The following is a 19,136-nucleotide window of genomic DNA, read 5'->3' on the forward strand; positions in this document are numbered from 1 at the left end:
CATAAACCTTTATTATACCAGAAAATAAAGAGAAACACTACCTCTCCCTAAGGCTAAGGGGGGTTTCTCTGCCTCATCTAAAATACCAAGGAATCGGTCAGGATGTACACGTAAATCAAGAGTCCACCTTCCTGTGTCAAAACCTATTTCTGCCCCTTACATTTGTAACTAAACTAATGGAGCAGTGCATCATCTTGGTCCAGAAAAATGGCTCCCTTCTTCTGGATTAAGGATCATAGTTCCGGTTGTTAGGTGGGATCTTTACCAAAGGGAATGACTCCCTTCCCCAGGCCTCACTCCCACTCCAAGGCACAACTCAATATTCAAGTTTGTAAAACAGTAAAGTTCTCAGTTCAAACACAAGAGGAAACATTCTAATTCAAACATCAGCATTGCTTATTGCCCATAGTTGTTTCTTCACCATTGGGTTCCTGGAGAATGCCTCCCTTCTCCAGGTATCTTGCTCTCAGTGTTTTCACAATGCCAAGGAAATGACTACCTTCACCTGGCCCTTTACCAGGCTTACTCCAATAATCACAACACCAGCGGGAATGTCTCCCTCCCCCTGGCCTTTTCTAAGGCTTACTTTACAGTTCAAAAGGCCAAGGGAATGTCTCCCTTACCCTGGCCTTTCTCAGGCTCACTTTGCAGTTCACAACACCAGGGGGAATGTCTCCCTCACCCTGGCCTTTTCTCAGGCTCTTTAATACAGTTCACAATGCCAGGGGGATGTATCCTTTCCCCTGGCCTTTCTCAGTCTTTCCAATACAGTTCACAATGTCAGGGAGAATGCCTCCCTTCCCCTGGCCTTTCCTAGGCTTTCTAATACAGTTCACACTGTCATGGACAATGTTTCCCTTCGCCATGCCTTCCGCAGGCTTGTAGATGTGGGTCCCCAACCCATATGGTTTTATCTTCCTGATTCCCCAGACCTAATTTAATATCCTGCCAGGTATTGTGACGTAAGTTACTCTTCTGAGGTGATAGCGGGTCCCAGACTCGATTTCCTTTCTTACTTCGCTCTGACAGACCTGGTTCACTACCCTGCTAAGTCTGTGCCAATGAAGATGACTGATGGTGATCTTCATTATTGGGTGCCGGTCCCAGACCCGTCTTTCTTAGTTTCTTTGTTAGGCGTCGAGATATTATCTTTGTTCCCAGGGGTTCCCTTTCTCTCTCTGATTGGATGGGTCAGGGGCTGTGTCAGGGGAGTCCACTGTTCCCTTCTGCCCCTACCAACTGTCCTGGTCACCCCTGTACCTTTAAGGTCTTTCCCGGTAGGTTTTGATCGGTCTCAGGGTCTTTTGACTTTGATTTTGGGCCTCTTCGGTCTTCTCCACTTCTCCGGCATGCTGCGGCGGCTCTGCAGCGTTCAGTCCCTACAGCAAGCGTGTCTCTTCTGGACTGCCCTCTCCCTCGGCTTCACCCGCCTGGACTGTTGCTTCTCCCTCTGGCCAACGGTCTTTCCATGTTGGACCGATTGGGAGCACCTCTGTACTCCTGGTAAACACCGGTTCTGCAGCTCCTTCTGCTCGCCGTCAGCTTGAGCGTTCCCCACGCCTGCTGTTTTTCCAGGGAAGGCTTCTTTCCCTGCCTGGTTTTCCCTCTTCTATTTTGTATTAATTTCGTATGGCTTTTATTCGACAATTGTGTCAGTAGCCAAAAACACATAATATGACAGTTATTTTAGAAGAGTAAAGGTTTTGAAAAATAATATGAACATAATACAACAATTAATACACATATTAAACATTTAATTTTCCGATCGTGTTATGTAGAGAGCAAATATGAGTACATAGCAACATTCCAAAATCAGTTAAAACTATACCATGGCGGAAGTGCAAAGTCCGCAATGGCGGAAATGACCCCAAAACGCCCCTTACCGCCGTCGTACGTCGCCCTAGGTGCAATTCCGCCACCCATATTAGCGGTCACCGTAATGAGCGGTCAGCGCAAAATACGGTCACCGTAAATATACGGAAACGGAAGTAAAAACATGGGGCCGGAACGGGAAACAGCACGCCGTACACCTATAAAATCAGAATCCCAACACAACCATTAAAAATCCGACCCTGAGACACATCCCAACCCGTTAGCCACCCCAGTTAAAAAAATAAATATGGGAAAAGTTGCTAAAAAAGCGTGCGACCGCAAGCGGCAGGTCCACTTCTCCCACGAGGAACTCACCGTGCTCACAGAGACCCTCCAGGAGAACGCTGCCGTCGTCTTCTCGACGCAAATGACCAGGACGGCACTTGCAAACAAGAAGGCCATATGGGCACTGGTGGCACAGCGGGTAAGTGCGGTGGGGACCGCACCCCGCAACCCACAGCAATGCAGAAAGCGATGGGACGACCTACGGATACGCGTCCGGAGCATACTCTCTGCCAACCAGAACATTGCCACAGCTACCGGGGGAGGATCGGAATCACCCATCAAGTTGACCCCCTGGGAAGAAATCTGTGCCTCCACCATTGGAATGGAGAGCATAGAGGGAGTCGGAGGGATGGAGAAAGGAGTGCAGACATCAGAAGAATCAGGTAGGTGGCCCAAACAAAACTATGCCAAATCCACAATTACCAACCATGTGAAGTACCATGTGTCCCCATAGTGCACTAGAAACACATGTCTAGGAGAACGACCACATACATTGCCATGACAGCGCCCCTTAAAAGTCAGATTAAATAAATAAATATTTAAAAATCCAAAAAACACACTCTACATGTGCAGCATGCACACCCTAACTGCAGACTGCAAAACAACTGCATCCCCAATGCACACAAAAATGAGACCACCTCCAAGGCCCTGACCCAAATCACCCCCAGGTACCACCCCAATGCATGTGATACAATTGCCATTACAATTACCACAGACCCATGAATAACGCTCGCCCTCCTTTACTCCACCACAGGGTCAGATTCCAACGACGAGCTTCAGGACACCCCTACCAGCACACCTGCAAAGAGGGCCAAGACCAACGGCCAAAGACCCTCCACCTCATCTGCACGGAGCAAGACACGGCAGCAGCACAAATCGAGTGGCAGCACACTGGAGGGGACATCAACAGGCACCCCAGCAGCCAGCATGTCCACAACAGCAGCACCACAGGTCCCCCCAATGGATGCCACAGAAGGCACTGCTTCTGGTGGCAGCAGCACCATAGGTGACACTGCTTTCATGCCAGCATGCTCCGACACAGAAAACGGTGCTGTAGATGTAGGATCCATCCATGACCTGTCCCAATCCCCCTGTATGTTTCATCCCATACACCATGAGGACACCACGCAGGGGCACCCACAAGACGACGACTGGCCAACACCCACAAGGCCTGTTGCAAGGCAACATGAGGCGTCCAGCCCCTCTGTGACACCACCGCAAATGGGCATGGCCCAGCAGAGGCAACAGTCCCTCGAACAGATGATAGTGCAACAGCAGCAAATGGCCACGCTCCTCAAGGAGCATGCTGATGAATGTGGGGGTTCTAAGGCAGCCATTGAAACATCTACTGAGACACTTAGGGCAGAAATGGAGCGTAGTACAGAGACACTAAGGGCACAAATGGAGAGAAGCACCGAGAGCCTGAGGGGACAAATGGAGAGAAGCACCGAGAGCCTGAGGGGGGAACTGCATGCGACGTCCAAAGACGTATGTGGTGAACTTGCCGCTGTGCGCCGTGTGCTCACTGAGCTCTCACAAACCCTTAGGGACATGCATGGACGTGAGCAGGCAGAGACATCATCCGTTGCAAGTTCCGTCCAGGGCAGCCCCCAACGTAGATCTGGGAGGAACCGGCGCTCTACAGGCAGGGGTGCCCCTGATACCCGGAGAGGGGGCTTGCAATAGCGTCTGTCCACTGACGATGAGCGTCTTCGGACACTGGTGTTCGGGGGGGAGGTGAGAGGGTGTAGGGGGTGTGTTGGGCTTCATTGGGTGGCGGGTCGATTGGGTGTGTAATGTCATTTCACAAATGCAATACAACTCTTCACAATCATCGAATGAGATGTGTGGACATTGATCATTGTGTACGAGGCCTATCTTTGCGTACAGTCCACATTGTGCATGTTCCAGACACACACAGTGCCACAAGTCCCGTGTCCATGTAACAACCACCAGGCGTGAGTGCTAGAAGCATGCATCTATGAGATTCTGACGTAATTCACGGGCCTCCTGTGCCTCGCGGACCCCTTGAGGTGCTGCCACATCCCCACCCTCATCATGACCATCTTCAGGTGCTAGCAGTTCTGCGTCGGGGGGCATGGCCACATTCCTACGTACGCACATGTTGTGTAGCATTACACATGCCATGACCATCTTTGCCACCTTCTCATGGCGGTACATGAGTGCACCCCCAGACCTGCTGAGGCAGCGGAAACGAGCCTTCAGTAGGCCGAATGCCTGTTCTATGACCACACGGGTACTTGAGTGGGCATGGTTGTAGTCCTCCTCATGCTGGTCCTGTGGGTTCCGGATTGGTGTGAGGAGCCATCTCTTCAGTGGATACCCGCAATCACGTGTATGTGGACAAGAAAGGATGTTTGTGGAATGTCATTGCTACGTACGCACCCCCCCCTTCCTGCCAGGTCATTCACGCATCACCTACCCCACATACTCATGCATTAAATGAGACTCACAGAGTAGCCAGGATCGGCGCCCTGCGTGTCGCTCCATGTAGCGTGGTATTCTAGAGTTCCGCAAGACCATAGAATCATGTGTTGATCCTGGAAATCGGGCAGTACAATGTGTAAAGATCCTGTTGGAGTCACACACCATTTGTACATTGATAGAATGATATTGTTTCCGGTTGCGGTACTGGGCCTCCATGGCATGTGGGACAACCAATTCCACATGGGTGCAGTCGATGGCACCAATGCAACCCGGTATGCCGCCAAGTGCATGGAATCCCACTTTTGTGTTTGTAAGCTCCTGCTCCGAGCTTGGTAAAGTGATGTAGTCGTCTGAGTGCTTCAGGAGGGCATCAAGCACTTGGAATAGTGTCCGTGAGAATAGGGGCTGTGAAATGCCATGCAACTGTCCGACTGTGTGCTGGTAGGTGCCTGTGGCCAGGAAGTGGAGTACAGACACCACCTTCAGTAGGGGTGGGATGGCGGTTGGGCTATCTATCATGCTGACAAGGTCAGCGTGTGTCATGTCGACAATGGCGGTTATGGTGTCCCGGTCCAAACGGTAGAGGGTGTGGATCTGCTCAGCTGTGAGGTTGAACGGATTAGCTCGGAGGCGTGGGATTGCGGGCTGCCTGCGTGGTGGTAGTGGCTGTGCTGGTGGGGCTTGCTGGCCATGCCTTGCCCTCCTCCTCCTCCTCCTCCTCCTGCGTCTCCTCTGTGCGGCCGGTTGTTGTAGTAGTTGGCGTTCGTCTTCTTCTTGAAGTTGGAGTACTTGCAGTGCAATCAGGTCCCCCAGGCCCAACATCGCTAGTCCTGCCGGTAGCATTCTGGAGTGGGTGTGGTTGTGGGAGGGGTTTGGGTATGCAATTTATGTGTTTTCAGGCTGTATAGCCTTCACCTGTGGTGATTCATTCCACCTGTGTCAGCTGCAATGCCTTTCGTGCGAGCACGTCCCGCACACGACGCTGCAATTCGACGCATGGCATCTTGCATTTGCATTCATGTTCTTAATCCCGAAGGCTGTGGAATATTGGTTTATATGTTGATTCTGCTTTGGTCCCATTGTTGCACATACGATATTTGCATTCGCGAGCAGACTTGTGAAGGGTCAGTGGAATGTAGTGCTCGATCAACGGTGGACCCTCATGCAGCACTGTACCGAGGTTCACCGACGGCGGGGAGTCCCATCAGTGATTGAGGGCAGTTACCATTTTCACACACAGCCGCACTGCATAGATGTATTTGTGAATACAAGCGTTCACAGATGCCTTTTCAACGTGATGTTGCAAATTAGGAATTCGAAGGACAGCGCTTTCGGTTTTCAACTAGCGGCGTGGAGACGCCCACAGGTCTGACTGGAAATGTAACGTTCTATTGTTGAATGTCCTTGGGACAGGGCCCATGACGGGAATGCAATGATTGATATGATTTGAATGGGATGCGCTATAGCGTAGTGGACGATAAGGCAGGACGTTCCCAAATACATGTGACTTCACTACACAAGGAATCCGGGCAGGAGCACAGTGGATTTTGAAGGCTGCATTACGCACAGACTCAATGGAAATTTCGAATGTTATGTGAGTGAATATTCAGGCGTTTTCATTACGGGATGAGGGAATGATGAATGGATGCATGGGAAGATGTTTTAATTGGGAGTCGGCCATGTACATGGCTATTTGGAATGTATCCCCTTCCCCTGCGCTATGTGATGCAAGGCTGCCATAGTGGGACCATCGTCTGTCTGCCCTTGTTGAACCCTCCCTGTCTCGACGCGCCTTCAATCACTTGTGTCTATGCACGTTGATGATCCCATCTGATGGATCCTGTTCTGACAGGCGCATGCACACAGACACTCGTTTGAAATAGTGTATTCACCTCGATTTGTGTCGTAATGATTCGCAAGTGAATTTTGGGTGCAATTGATCCTTATGAGTGGGCTAGCATGCATATGGTTGTAGGTTTGGTGTGTTGAATGTAGTGGTTAATACATATGGAGTTCGGATGCCCATACTATCTTTTTTTTCATTTGGGTGACAGGTATCTCCTCCCCTTCTGCCGCTGCCATCTGTACGCCACTCCTGCAGATGGCTTCTACAGTCGACACCTGCAGCTTCGAGTTAATCAGTGGAGCACCATTACGATCTTATGGGACGATCGCCAATGGCCCACATGCCCTTACGCAGTACTAGTGGCTAGGTGCAGCATACCTAGCTTCCAGCTGGACTAGTGCCTACTTCATGGGACGGGCCTGCGGTCCTAGGCGCTTCCATGTTGCCTTTTTGGACGTGGATGTAGCCCCTGTGTGCCATGGAGGTACAGGGCGTCACACAAGGGGAAGCTGGTCATTTATTGCGGATGCAGCCCACAGTAATGCTGATCATTTGTGAGTTTATGCTCAAATGGCTGTATGGGCTTGGTGATTTGGATGTGCATTAAATTTATATTCAGATATTAACCGTGTAGCGTTATTCTTTGCTAGTAATGTGGCATATTCCGATTTGTGGCGCGATGTATTGTGAGGTGTTCTGCATTGGGTTCCGGCTTCTGGGTACAGTTGTGTGGTACGTGCTTATGCTGATGGTTGGTTTGACTACTGCCATGTGTACAGGGCTGGTGCAGTCTCCCTCAGGTTACTGCTTTGACTGTTGGTTTACACTGGTGGCAAGCGATGGGGGACTGTTGTTTTGTGTCATGGAATTTTCAGTTCATTTTGATGTACTTGCACCTTCAGATGCCTGTGCTGCATCAGTACGGCAATGGTGTGTTGCCAATTGGGGATGGCCACTCACAGGGCACTTGGGGCCCCTGCATGCATTTGTTCGTTGGCATGCATGGGTGACTTGTACATTTCACTGGTTGCATGGTGTGACTGCATTGCGCCTACGAGGAGTTGTGCAATGTGGCCAGGGAGTGGAGTACAGGCACTCAGTAGGGCCATTACGGTTGGTTCGCGATGCCGTAGTTCTCGCCATGGCGGAATGGTACTTTCCGCCATGCTTGATGGCGTTAGGTGAATGTCCGCTGGGGTCAGCATTCGCGTACCGTTGCGCCATGGCGGATATTGCGGTTTTGCACGGCGCACGTGCGCGTACTTGGTGCAGTTAGCGTTGGCGTTCATTACGGTGTCGCTAATCGCATCGTACTTTACGGTGACGGGTCATAATCGCAACGGGCAGTATTCGATGGCGGTATTACATTTCCGCCATCGTTTTTCGTATTCCGCCAGGGTCGTAATGAGGGCCAATGTATCATATTATACATAACAATGTGCCATTGTGTTGTACAAAAATTAAAAAACAAACGCAGAAACATTCTAAAAACATCTAGGGATGTTCTCATAAGCACCAATATATATGCCTAAATGTAATCCCAATTGATCCTAATTATTGTCTACCTATATAAAACCATTTGCCAGGCAATGGGAAGATGTAAAATATACTTCAAAAGCCAAATGCGGTTCTTCAGTGACTTTGGAAGGGAGACCTCAGTACATAAACAAGTGCCCGAGGCATTGGAAAGCCTAGAAGAGTGAGTACTGCCTTCAGAATATTATTTTGTATTGGCCTTGAACAATGGAATTCGTCGAACACTGGACTGCTCAATAGTGTTTTGAGAAGTGCTCTTCATGCCTCCGCACTTCCTCCTCATCACATTATTTCCCTGAGAGTTCTCTCTAAGGCAGAGCTGACTCTTCTTAGTCCCAGTATCTTTACTGTAGATCTCCCTTGGGTCGACTATGTTCTTTATCATCCCAGTACTGTTGTTACTATGTACACTGCACATGTACATAGAATGGCAAAGTAAAGGAGGGTTAGGTGAGAGGGACTGGAGTGGAGTATACCGCATTTCCCTTAGTTCATTGTCCCTGTCCACAGAGGGGGAGTCTCTCCCCATGAGATCCTCCCCTGAGTACCACCCCTAGGGGCACTATCGGGTAGCAGCCTCACCTCCCTGGCGTCATGGGAAGAAGCTCCCCCTCAGGGAGAAGTGACGAAATCTTAGAATTCATCACATGGCATAACACGGATTCCTGCGGGGAACCAGGATCTGCCATTTACCTTCCATGATTTGTAATACTTACTAACAATAATTATGGGTTAGTTATATAGCGCTTTCGCCAAAGCCCTGTACACAGAACGTATTCATATACAATTATCACCCAACTGAAGTTGGTACTCATTTATTGACCTCGGATTTATGAAAGGCTTAGTTGGCCTTGCTGGGATTCAAACATCTGACCAGCGAGCACACACCCCGCTGAGCTGTTTTACCGGCTTACTATTGGAAGGACTCATGACTGGAAAGTTTGGGGCAGTTGGGATAGGGGGCGTGGGTTGACACAGAATCAACTTGTAAGGTGGGTTGACGACCGCCAAAAGGTTCATTTTATATTCAATAATTTTCATAAAGATTTTGAAGTGTAACAGATTAACAATTATACAGGTTAATTTCACCAGTGACTCAAATATATTATGATATATCCCATAAATGAATAAATGAGTAATCTACTATAATATTGAATAAATATACATCATATAATTGAAAGGAAATAATTGATAATAAATATAATAAAAGCATATAATGGGACTCACAAGGAGAGACAAACGAGACAAATTAAAATAAACAGTGGGGAAGAAGGGGGTAGGTGAACGGGGTCTAATACAATGTATTATTTTAACCTAAAAAGTGTTCCTTTTAAAAATATTACAAACTAGGAATTTTCTAGGAAAAATATCCCCACAGCCAAGGCTATGGATACTTTCTTTTTTGGACAGCTTTGGCAAGAGGGCACTGCCAGTTACATAGACACTTCAAAAAGGGTAGTTTGCGGGGAGGCCTGGCCATCACTAAATGGCAGCCTCATGCTAATTCAGCAGCTACATTTGTCACAATGTCTGAAAGCTTGTGAATAACCTGGAACAATGTGGGATTCACCAACCATTGATTACAAGAAAGTCACTGTTTTTTTTGTTGGTTTTACACCCTTACAACATTGAATACGTAGAACCCCGTCCCATTATTGAGGGGTGCAGGGTGGGTAAGCCAGATTTGGTCCATATGTCTGTGTGCTGTGCCAATATTCATCTATATAGGAAATATTCAGCTATTTCCCAGCAAGACATGGACCTTCCTTATAAGTAACCCGATCTGGAAATAAAGGTGCCGGTAGGAATTTACCGGAACCTTTTCCAGACCTGGTCACTACAAGTCTGCCGTTGGGGGGCAATGAGCTACGGTCAGGCCTGACCTGGCGGGAGTTTAGACCCCTACCAGCAGATTTTCCACTGAAGCACTGGCACCGTTAGCAACTGGGCTGGTGATTCAGGGTTCCCATCCCCATTGTTTAGGTATATCAGAGGACTGGAGTTCACACTACACAATCAACCTTTTACCTCAAGATCGAATGTTCCCTAAGAACGAACAAATAGCATCAACCTCTGCTCCTTTCTCCACTATACTTCACATACTTGGCAATTCTTCAACGATAATCAACATTACTCATCACCACCCCACACCCACCATCACTTTACCACCCCCCTCAATTGCTGTGTGGCTGAGTTAATACTTACACTCTGTGATCCACTGATGCTGCTCGGCCACCAGCTCTCTCCAAAACTGTCACACCGCCCTTCTGGTCTGCTGGGCTCATCACGGACTGCAGACAGGATATTTGCCAAGACGGCTCCTGACAGCCTCTGAACGGGGTGCACTCCCTTGTGGTCTTGCGGTCCATGGGGCACCCCAGAGCTCTCCAGGCACTGCGACGGAAGAGGCGGCTCTATGCCGAACGGGCGTAGTGAACCATCCCTCTGCTACCAATTGTTTAGGTATACCAGAGGACCGGGGTTCGCACTACACAATCACCGTTCAGGGCACCCAGGGCCCAACAAACCCTCCCCCGGTAAACAGAGAGAGGGCTCAGCCAAGGGCAAGTTAGAACTGTCCTTTATTTTGCATAACAGATAGGGATCATACAGGAAATAGGAAAATCTCCAGCAATTTGTTTGGGTGTGTGATCACAAGTTAGAGCTCTTCCCCAAAAACCTACGAGTTTACACTATTGGGTGACTGGGGTGGCAGTGCCTATAGACGGCACCTATAGAGGTTAGCTGACTGGTCCTCACAGGTCAGGTGGCTTTGCCCGAGCCTTCCCCAAAATCTATCTATTACATTGTTGCAAGGTTGCAGGATTACCCCTGGCCCTTGCCCTTTGCCGTCCACCCCTGGATTGGCTGGAGTGGGTCTCCCAGGTCTGCATCCCAGCTCTGTTCTCAGCTCTCTGTGTACCTTCCCAAGGTGATGAGAAAGACTATGTGTCCCCATTGTTGCTACTGGTATAACCATTTTGCATTAGAGAGTGCCTGCAGGATGCAATGTTGTAAAACAACACATGTATCAGTTCTTGTATGCTTTTCTGGGAACCCGCTCCTCTTCCCACCGCAGGTAAATGGCTATTGTTCGGCTCGGCCAGACCACGTGCATGAGGACTGCAAAATTGAGCATTTTTGTCTGCGATTAGTGAGGATTTATTTGGTTATTTTTCCAGTGGCTCCTTGTCACTGTGGCCAGGAATGTTATGCTCATCTCTGACATTGGCTGCAAGCAACAGCCCTGGACAGTGTGCTGCAAAATCTGTTTCCCTTCATCCCATATTCTGAGGTCTCCAGCTTCATGTAAGTCTACTATAGTTATGCTATGATTTCTATATGTCTATGTCGCATCATCTTCCTTATGGATTAGTGTTACTTGGTCCTTGTTTGTTTGTTTTAAATTTTTGCACAACGTCAACTCGCCCATGGGCCTTAGAACGCTACAATGTCACAAACTATTACATATAAAACATAAGAAAATACACAAAAACAGAAGACAGATGTAAAACAAATCACTCAAATTACAATTTTTAAATTCGAGGTAGATGACAGTTTTCCTAGGTTATTACAACAATTCAGAAAGGATGGAAGATTGCTGGAGCCACAGCCAATAATCATACAATCTGAGCCATTATTCGAGGACCACTCCTTGACATGGACTCTGCACAGGAATCTAAGGTCAATAGTTCTGATACAACTTTCACCAATTTTGGATCGTAACCAAGCCAGGACTTTATTCTGCAAAGCGTCTCTAGCCTCCGGTCTTTCCAATTTATTAGCATTTGCAATGACTGTTTCTCCGGTCCGAAGTCAGTTCCTTTAGTATCGGACCAATGATCTCTGTCTTATATGTAAGTTTCTGCCAGTAAGGAGTACTGAGCCCTGAGATACTTCATTAGTAGCCAGTATGTTAGTTGCATAATTGAAGTCAGTTTGCCAACTTGCCTCTGCTTTATTAGTATCTATCTGCATTATATGGTTATCTGTTTGGCAATCTACCTCCACCTTATTAGAAGCTATCTGCATTATATGGTTATCTGTTTGGCATCCTTTGTCAGTCCTAACTAATTGAGCAATTGTCATGTCAAAAGCGTCAACACATTCCTGAAAATCAATAGCACTTTCACATTTTACCAGGTCGCCAATAATTCCCTCTTTTACAGTCTGCTAGTTATTATACATGTTTGTTCCCTTCCCACCCAAGTTAGGGTTAGAGCAGACTCCCATGATGACATTTGTCCATGCTTTTAAAAAGGGAAGGCATTGCATCATGTATTGCAGAAGTTAAATAAGGTTGAGGGACTGGAGGAAACTCATGATGAGCGACCTTAAAGGGACAAATATTATCGCTTTGTTGTCCTAAAGCGGTCATGGACTCATTTTTCACAACCTGACTAATAGTCAGAGAGACTGGGAATTGCAGGGGATATCAGGCATTGGTTCCCTTCTATCATTTTGTAGTCGCTGTTGTCCTTGGGTGCTTCTCGCCTGAATATCCAGCATAAGGCAATCACACAGCTTTAAGGGGTCGATTGCTCCATCACGTAGCAACTGGGAAGAGGATCCAACTATATTAACTTATTTTATGGGGGGTGAAGCACAAATCCAGTAATCTCTGAGATACTGTATGCATACCTGCTCTAGTAGTGGGCATTTTTATGGGGACAATATAAACAGGCAGATGGAGACCAACAATAAGCCCCTGTTGCCACACAACAGGGAAAGAGAAGAAGGTGAATGGAAGTGGCAGGTATCAATTGGCCCAAGACGGACCAGTTGCGATTGTAACTAAAGGTTTGCAGACACGCAGACAACAACAGGACACCGCCTCATGTCTTGTGCGGCACCAGTGGACTGGACTCACCAAGACTGTTGCTGATTGAACCTTCCAGTTCTACCACCATCGAGGCTGACCAACTCAGTAACCCATCCACAGCCTGACAACCACTCCCGGCCCAGGTACCACTGAGGTTTCCTCAGGGTTTCCTCAGGGATCGGGACTTAGAGAGCTCTGAGCTCCGAGCACTCCAGCTCCAGCAACGATCACACATAGTTGCTTCAGGCGGTTAGAGCAAGAGATCTAGAAACGCCAATTCGCACCACCTAGTATGTCAGGTCGCACCACGTAGTGGCCGCTTTCGACATTTTCCAGTTTTCCTTCCAGATTCCTTATACGACGCTGTAGTTCCATATGGTTAGTTGCAATAAGCAGCTGTAAGCTTTTTCTGCATCTCTTGCTTTTTTGCGTTTCTGCATTTTGCTAGTGAAAGAGAAAGGTTTCTGACAGTGTGTATATGTATCTGTCCTCTATCTACAGAATTGTGTAAACGTGTTCTTCGTGTGTGTACATATGTGTCCATGTAAATTTGTGCAGGGATGCAAGTCTGCTTCGTGGCTAACGTTACTATGTTGTGGTGTCTCTAATGAGGTCAAGATATTTATCATTAGTCAATCAGGTCCAGTGAGGCACCTGCATCCATGATCAGTGTTGAGGCACCTGTATCCAGGAAGACCTCAGCTGGATAAGGTGTTAATGGTTGTCTGAGAGAATATCGGTTCGCATATGTAGATGTCACTGGCTCTCCTGGGGGCTGGCCAAACAGTCACTGGCATCTTGTATTTCTGTACACCGGGTTGTCAGGTGGCGGTAACGGTAATACAAGGTTGCTGGCAACCTGCCAGTAGCACCGGCAGGTTACTGGCAACCTCGTAATGAGGGCCCATGGTCTCTATACGCAAGCATTATATTCTGAATTGATAGCAGTTGTGGCCCTCGAGCAGAATATTCAGGCATGTTTGAGCTATTCATGGCTATGCTCCACCACCGTCCAGGACAACGAAAGGAGTGCCTGAAAGAATTAACCAGATCTACCCAACCAAGGGCCTCACAATGGGCATAAAAGAAAACTGAGCCCCAGCATGCTTGCACAGCAGGTATATCACCAGTATACTAGCCTTGATGAAGACCCGGAGAGGTTGAAACACGTGTCAGCTCACAAACAATGTTAATAATGATATTCAAACATAACTAACTAATAACTAACTAATATTAAACAGAATATCAAGTGTCATTACTGCCCTATACGCGCAAGAATACCGGACCAAAACAAAGTCTGGCTATACTTTTTGTTTGATTAGAAATCGCAAGGCTAAGCAAAGATAAGGGTTCCTTAATATATTTTTGACATAGGGAGCTTTTAAAGACATCTTCAGGAAAAAAATGAGTGTTCTCGAGGAACTGCTTTACAATAAGCTTTAAAAGAATGTGTACGAGAGAAGATCCGTTTTTATCTGTGAAGGGAAAAGTTGCAGACATGGTTTCTGTTTAGGCAATATGCAGTAGCACCGTACTGGTGCAAGCTGACAATTTAAGTTTACACTCAGTACTATGATGTGTACATAGGCTATATATGTATTACAATGCATGTAATGTAATGTCATTGGTTATTTATAACGTGCTTAATACCCATAGGTTTCTAAGCGCGGACCCGTGGATCGAACAAGTGTTGCTCCGCGGCGTCTTGCTTCCAAGGCGAGCGCATTTTCCCTGAGCTATCCTCCCGAGACTTCTGTTTGTTCCATGATATTTTTATGTCTAAGTTAAATTATCCACAAATAATAAGGTTAATGTAGTGATCATTCTTTCCATTTGTTTAATATGTTAAATGGTGAGCAGCCACTTAGGGAAAATAAATACAAATAAATAACATTGAAAAAGGATAAAAAGAGATTATTTTACATAAGATTTGCAGGTAACATCACACATATGCAAAAGGTGATGGCTGGATGGTTTTGAATTAATCACAACCATAGGAACGGCTCTTGGCAGCCCTCCAGACCATCCTTTTTCAGCCTGCCAAGCCATTACAGAAGTGGAAAGACCATATGCAAAACAAGCTTAGTCCCACCCCAAAAGGTGCTTGGGATCAATGTTGGCCGTATTCGATGTGAGGGAGGTTGAACCGTAAGGGCCCTCTTCAGCACAATGGCATTACCATGTCAAAAGCACCTTCAGTCATGAGCAAGGTCACTTGATGTTGCTAGACGAATAGGAGCTAATGGATACCTGGAGAACACTTGGCAGCATAGTGCAACCAATGCACCAAGGATAAGGTTGGATTCCAGATGCTCACAGGCGGGCCCCAGGGTATTTACCAAGCAGGTAGCTGTGAAGCAATAAGTACTGCCTTGGAGGAGTACAGGGGTGACTAGTGACTTTACTGCCTACTCAGCCCCACACTACTGCTAAACCAGCAAAAATCCCAATTGTAAGGGTGAAATAGGTGCTGCGTGAACCCTGAAAGGTTTACCTCTTTCACATTATGTGGTAGCGCAGTCTGAGGGCAGACTATGTGGCTCATTATGAGTTCATTGGTTCGGAAGTAAGGTGCCGGTAACAACGTGTCCTGGCACCTTTCCGGACCGGCAAATTCCAGGTCTGCCGGAAGGGGCTGTGATCTACAGGCAGGCCTGACCTGCCAGTAATTCAGGCCCCTACCGGCAGACAATTGCCGCAATCACCAGCACTAGCCTAACATTTGATCGTTGGCCTTAAAGATAAACATTTTAGCCCAACATTCCATTTAACATATTCACTAAATCTATTCATGACACACTCAGTTGGTATTTCAAGTAAAGATTTCCTCAGGGCAAAGAGTTTCCATTTTGCACAGTTGCCATATATTTCATTCTTAGCATCAAGCCCTGATAGATGTATTTCACAGTAGTAGGTACAAAGCCCATATTACTAGTGTTTTTGCAAAATGCCATGGCATGGGCATCCCTGTTTTTGTAACAAGTGCCTGTTACCTTATGACATCACAGCCAGAGTACCTTGCTCTGCAGAAAATGGAGGGCACAACATAAAGAAAGAGAGAGCTAACAGAATCAAGATTATGATAACCTTCTTTGGGCCTATTTTCCCTTCCAAGCTATTGTAACTCAGCCTCTTGCCATGCCTGTTGATGTCAATGGATCTCCAGTGATCAACATCCTGCTGTGAGACTGGCTTTGTTATATCAATGCTGCCTCTGATGCACTGTTTCCTCCTGGGGGACATTACCATGCCCTGGGAGATGGTGTTACCCTGCGAGCAGACAAATCAACATGGCAGCATCCTGTGTATTTTTCCACAAGCAGCTGTGTAAGTCCCCATTGCACCAATCCAGACACGGTACCGTTATTGGTGGCAGTCATGGCGCAAATAGCGCCATGACTACCACCAAACTCGGAAAGAGGGCCATTGTGTGGCAGATGTGTACATTTCAGCAAGAAAGCATCCAGTTAGCAAGACCGAATTCATGGCTGAACAGCCTGATTGCAGAGAACAGCATTGAATGAGGAAACCTTTAAAATATGGGTGGACAAACAAACAATAAAGAACAGCACATCCAGCCACGGCCAGGACAGAGAGACACCTGGAACAGTAGGTAGCGTTATTAAACACGGGGCGACAGAGTGTTCATTTGTTTTGCAGCAAACGGATTTAAAGTGACATGCGGGGATCCTTACAGAATGTTGATACCTTGTTTTCTTTCAAGAGAGGTCTGTCTACTCATGTTTAAGTGTCTGTCATAATAGCGGGCTTTCCCAAAAAGCAAGATGGAAAATATTGTCACATGTCTGCCACTTAATTAGTCAGACTCCCAAGCTATGTGCTCTAAGATTAGCAATAGGTTGTTGTTAAACTCCGCCTAACAACTTGCTGCCATCTTAGCGCACTGAAAGTAAAGAAGAAAATTAGGCGTGCGGGGGGTGATGATGAGTTGCAGAAGTAGGGAAGACAGCAGTGTGATAGGGGCCAGGCGTGGCCGGCCCATGCTGATGAATGGCTCTGATGGCAGGCCCTCTGCCTACACTGTGGCACTAGCGCCGCACTGCAGATATGCAAATGGGACAGGGTCTGTTGGTCGAGACTGCCCAGCGGTAACCCGCACTGCCCTTTTATTAGGTTGGGTGTCATCAGTGAGGGGTAACTTGGGTCTCTAGGCCCAGCAGGCTCGAGATCCACATCTGGGCATACCCACCGCACTGTGGGTGACTTAAGCCTGTGTAATGACTCAGACTAGTAAGGACTACTGTGGACTTCTCACAAAAGAGCACAAGTCCTCGTGGTGGGAGGGGTGCCTACGCCCTTCAGTGGGAATCATGGGACAGGAAGTTGTCATATGGTGTGACAACAGGAAGTGGACACTGAAGAAGGCTAAGTACTAATGAAATGATTCTTTGTATTGGTGGGAGGCAGAATGCATTAGTGATGTGTTCCAGAATGTTCTTTGGTTTCGATCCAGTGAGGTGACTAGTGATCTCTAAGATGAAGGGTCTGGGTAGTGGGTTAGGCTATAGATGTCAGTTCTCGATAGATGTAGGAAGCTTTTTCCTTGCCTTTCAAGTCAATCAATAAAGCTTTCTCTGTTTGTCATCACCCGAAATTACTGCGTGAGCTTGTTTCTCTGACAATACCCATTTCCACATGCATGTGACCATGCCTGAAACATCTGTCATCAGTGAAAATGGTGGTCACTCACACCTTAAAATGTTCAGCTTTGCTCCATGCGACTCGTTTCACTGCTCAAGGTGATGAGGTGTCCACTTCACTGTTGGTCAGAGATTTGTGGTGTGGCCAAGTTCCTCATTAATCACAACAAAGCAAACACATCTTCCTCAAACTCTCCCAAAGTCATGTAAGCCAGGTTCATTTTTCTCCCAGTGTGCTATGTTCATGATACCATTGTCTTATATATGCTTAATATAGATGCCTGTTTCATTTGATGTAGATGAGCACATTTACTTGCCAGACCGGGCACTGATGTGCTAGTGGTGCTTTGTACATGACTATCTTGTTGGTGAAGAAGAGGGTACAGTGGTTTAATTAAACTCCCACAATCATAGAATCCAGTGTTTTTTAGACAGAGACAAGTCAAAGGTTACCTTGAAATACCCTTGCCTCGCCAATGGGCAAACTCAAAAGGGAGATATCTTAACTTTAAAAAAATACATTTAAGCATTAACCAACACAAGGTCCAATGAAAGCTTACTATAAAATAATGAATTAAAATGAAAGAAAAATAGAGTTAACTATTTAAAAAACAAAATCCATGGACTCATATTCTATAATGTAGCTCAATTGATCCGAATAATTTCCTGATATTTTATATGTGTCTATACTCGTCTTTTCCGTTGAAAAGGCAGCCTTGCTAGGCAAAATGGGAGTGAATTAAACTGGTCTGAACTAGAACTAGATTTTCATGGGCAGCCGCTAAAGGTTGCTTCTGGGTTTCCATCATCACCCATTATGCAGGAGCTATCTTTGGGGAACCAGGAGCTAGGACCTAGTAATTTGAAAATCTGACTTTCACATGAGAGGAAACATATAACCTTGTGTCAATTATATGTAGCTCAGTATGGTTTACATATCTTGGAGGCCAAAGTAGGACTTTGTGGCTGATGGAATCAAGCTAGCCTGGCTCTCCTAGGCCTCATACAATAGCTGAAAATATATCTCACAGAACCTGGCAATTCTTTCACTCTGACAACGTAAGGGATAAGTGGTAACCAGTGATGTCTAAAGAGGGTGCCATAGCTTCATACAAACTCTTCAAGAGCCCTTGTTCATAGTTCCTTCTGAATATGACAAATCTGGAGACGGGGGAAGGCCCCTCTGGCTACGGATGCAGTTTTTGAGGTAGTCAAATGCATGTGGAGACTTTTCATGCTGAGGTGTCTTTGAAGCTCACAGTTCTTCAGAATGCAATGCTCAAATGTCACAGCCAGTGATGGTTTCATGATGTTGCATGACCTGTTCAAGGGTTTCTGTGAAGAACTTTGGCATTAGAAATAGTGATTTGATAGGTAGAAAGTGTGTTTGAGATGCTAAAGCCAGATCTGATGCCGCAGAACTCATGCAGTTATTCACTATGAGTGCATCTCAAAATTGTAAGCGTCTGGAGCTCGGAACTCTGCAATGACGACGGCTGAGGAGTCTATGCCATTGGATTAGACTTGAAGAATCTCCCGGTGACGAATGTATGCTGCCCAATCTACAAGCAGGGTTCACAGTGGGATGGGAACACAGATCAAATATTCAACCTCTATAGTATATCCGCTAAGTGGATAGTGAGAAGAAAAAACAGTCTTCACTCTT

This window comes from Ambystoma mexicanum, chromosome 7q, assembly GCF_040938575.1.
Source record: "Ambystoma mexicanum isolate Mex_15411 chromosome 7q, UKY_AmexF1_1, whole genome shotgun sequence".
NCBI lineage: Eukaryota > Metazoa > Chordata > Amphibia > Caudata > Ambystomatidae > Ambystoma > Ambystoma mexicanum.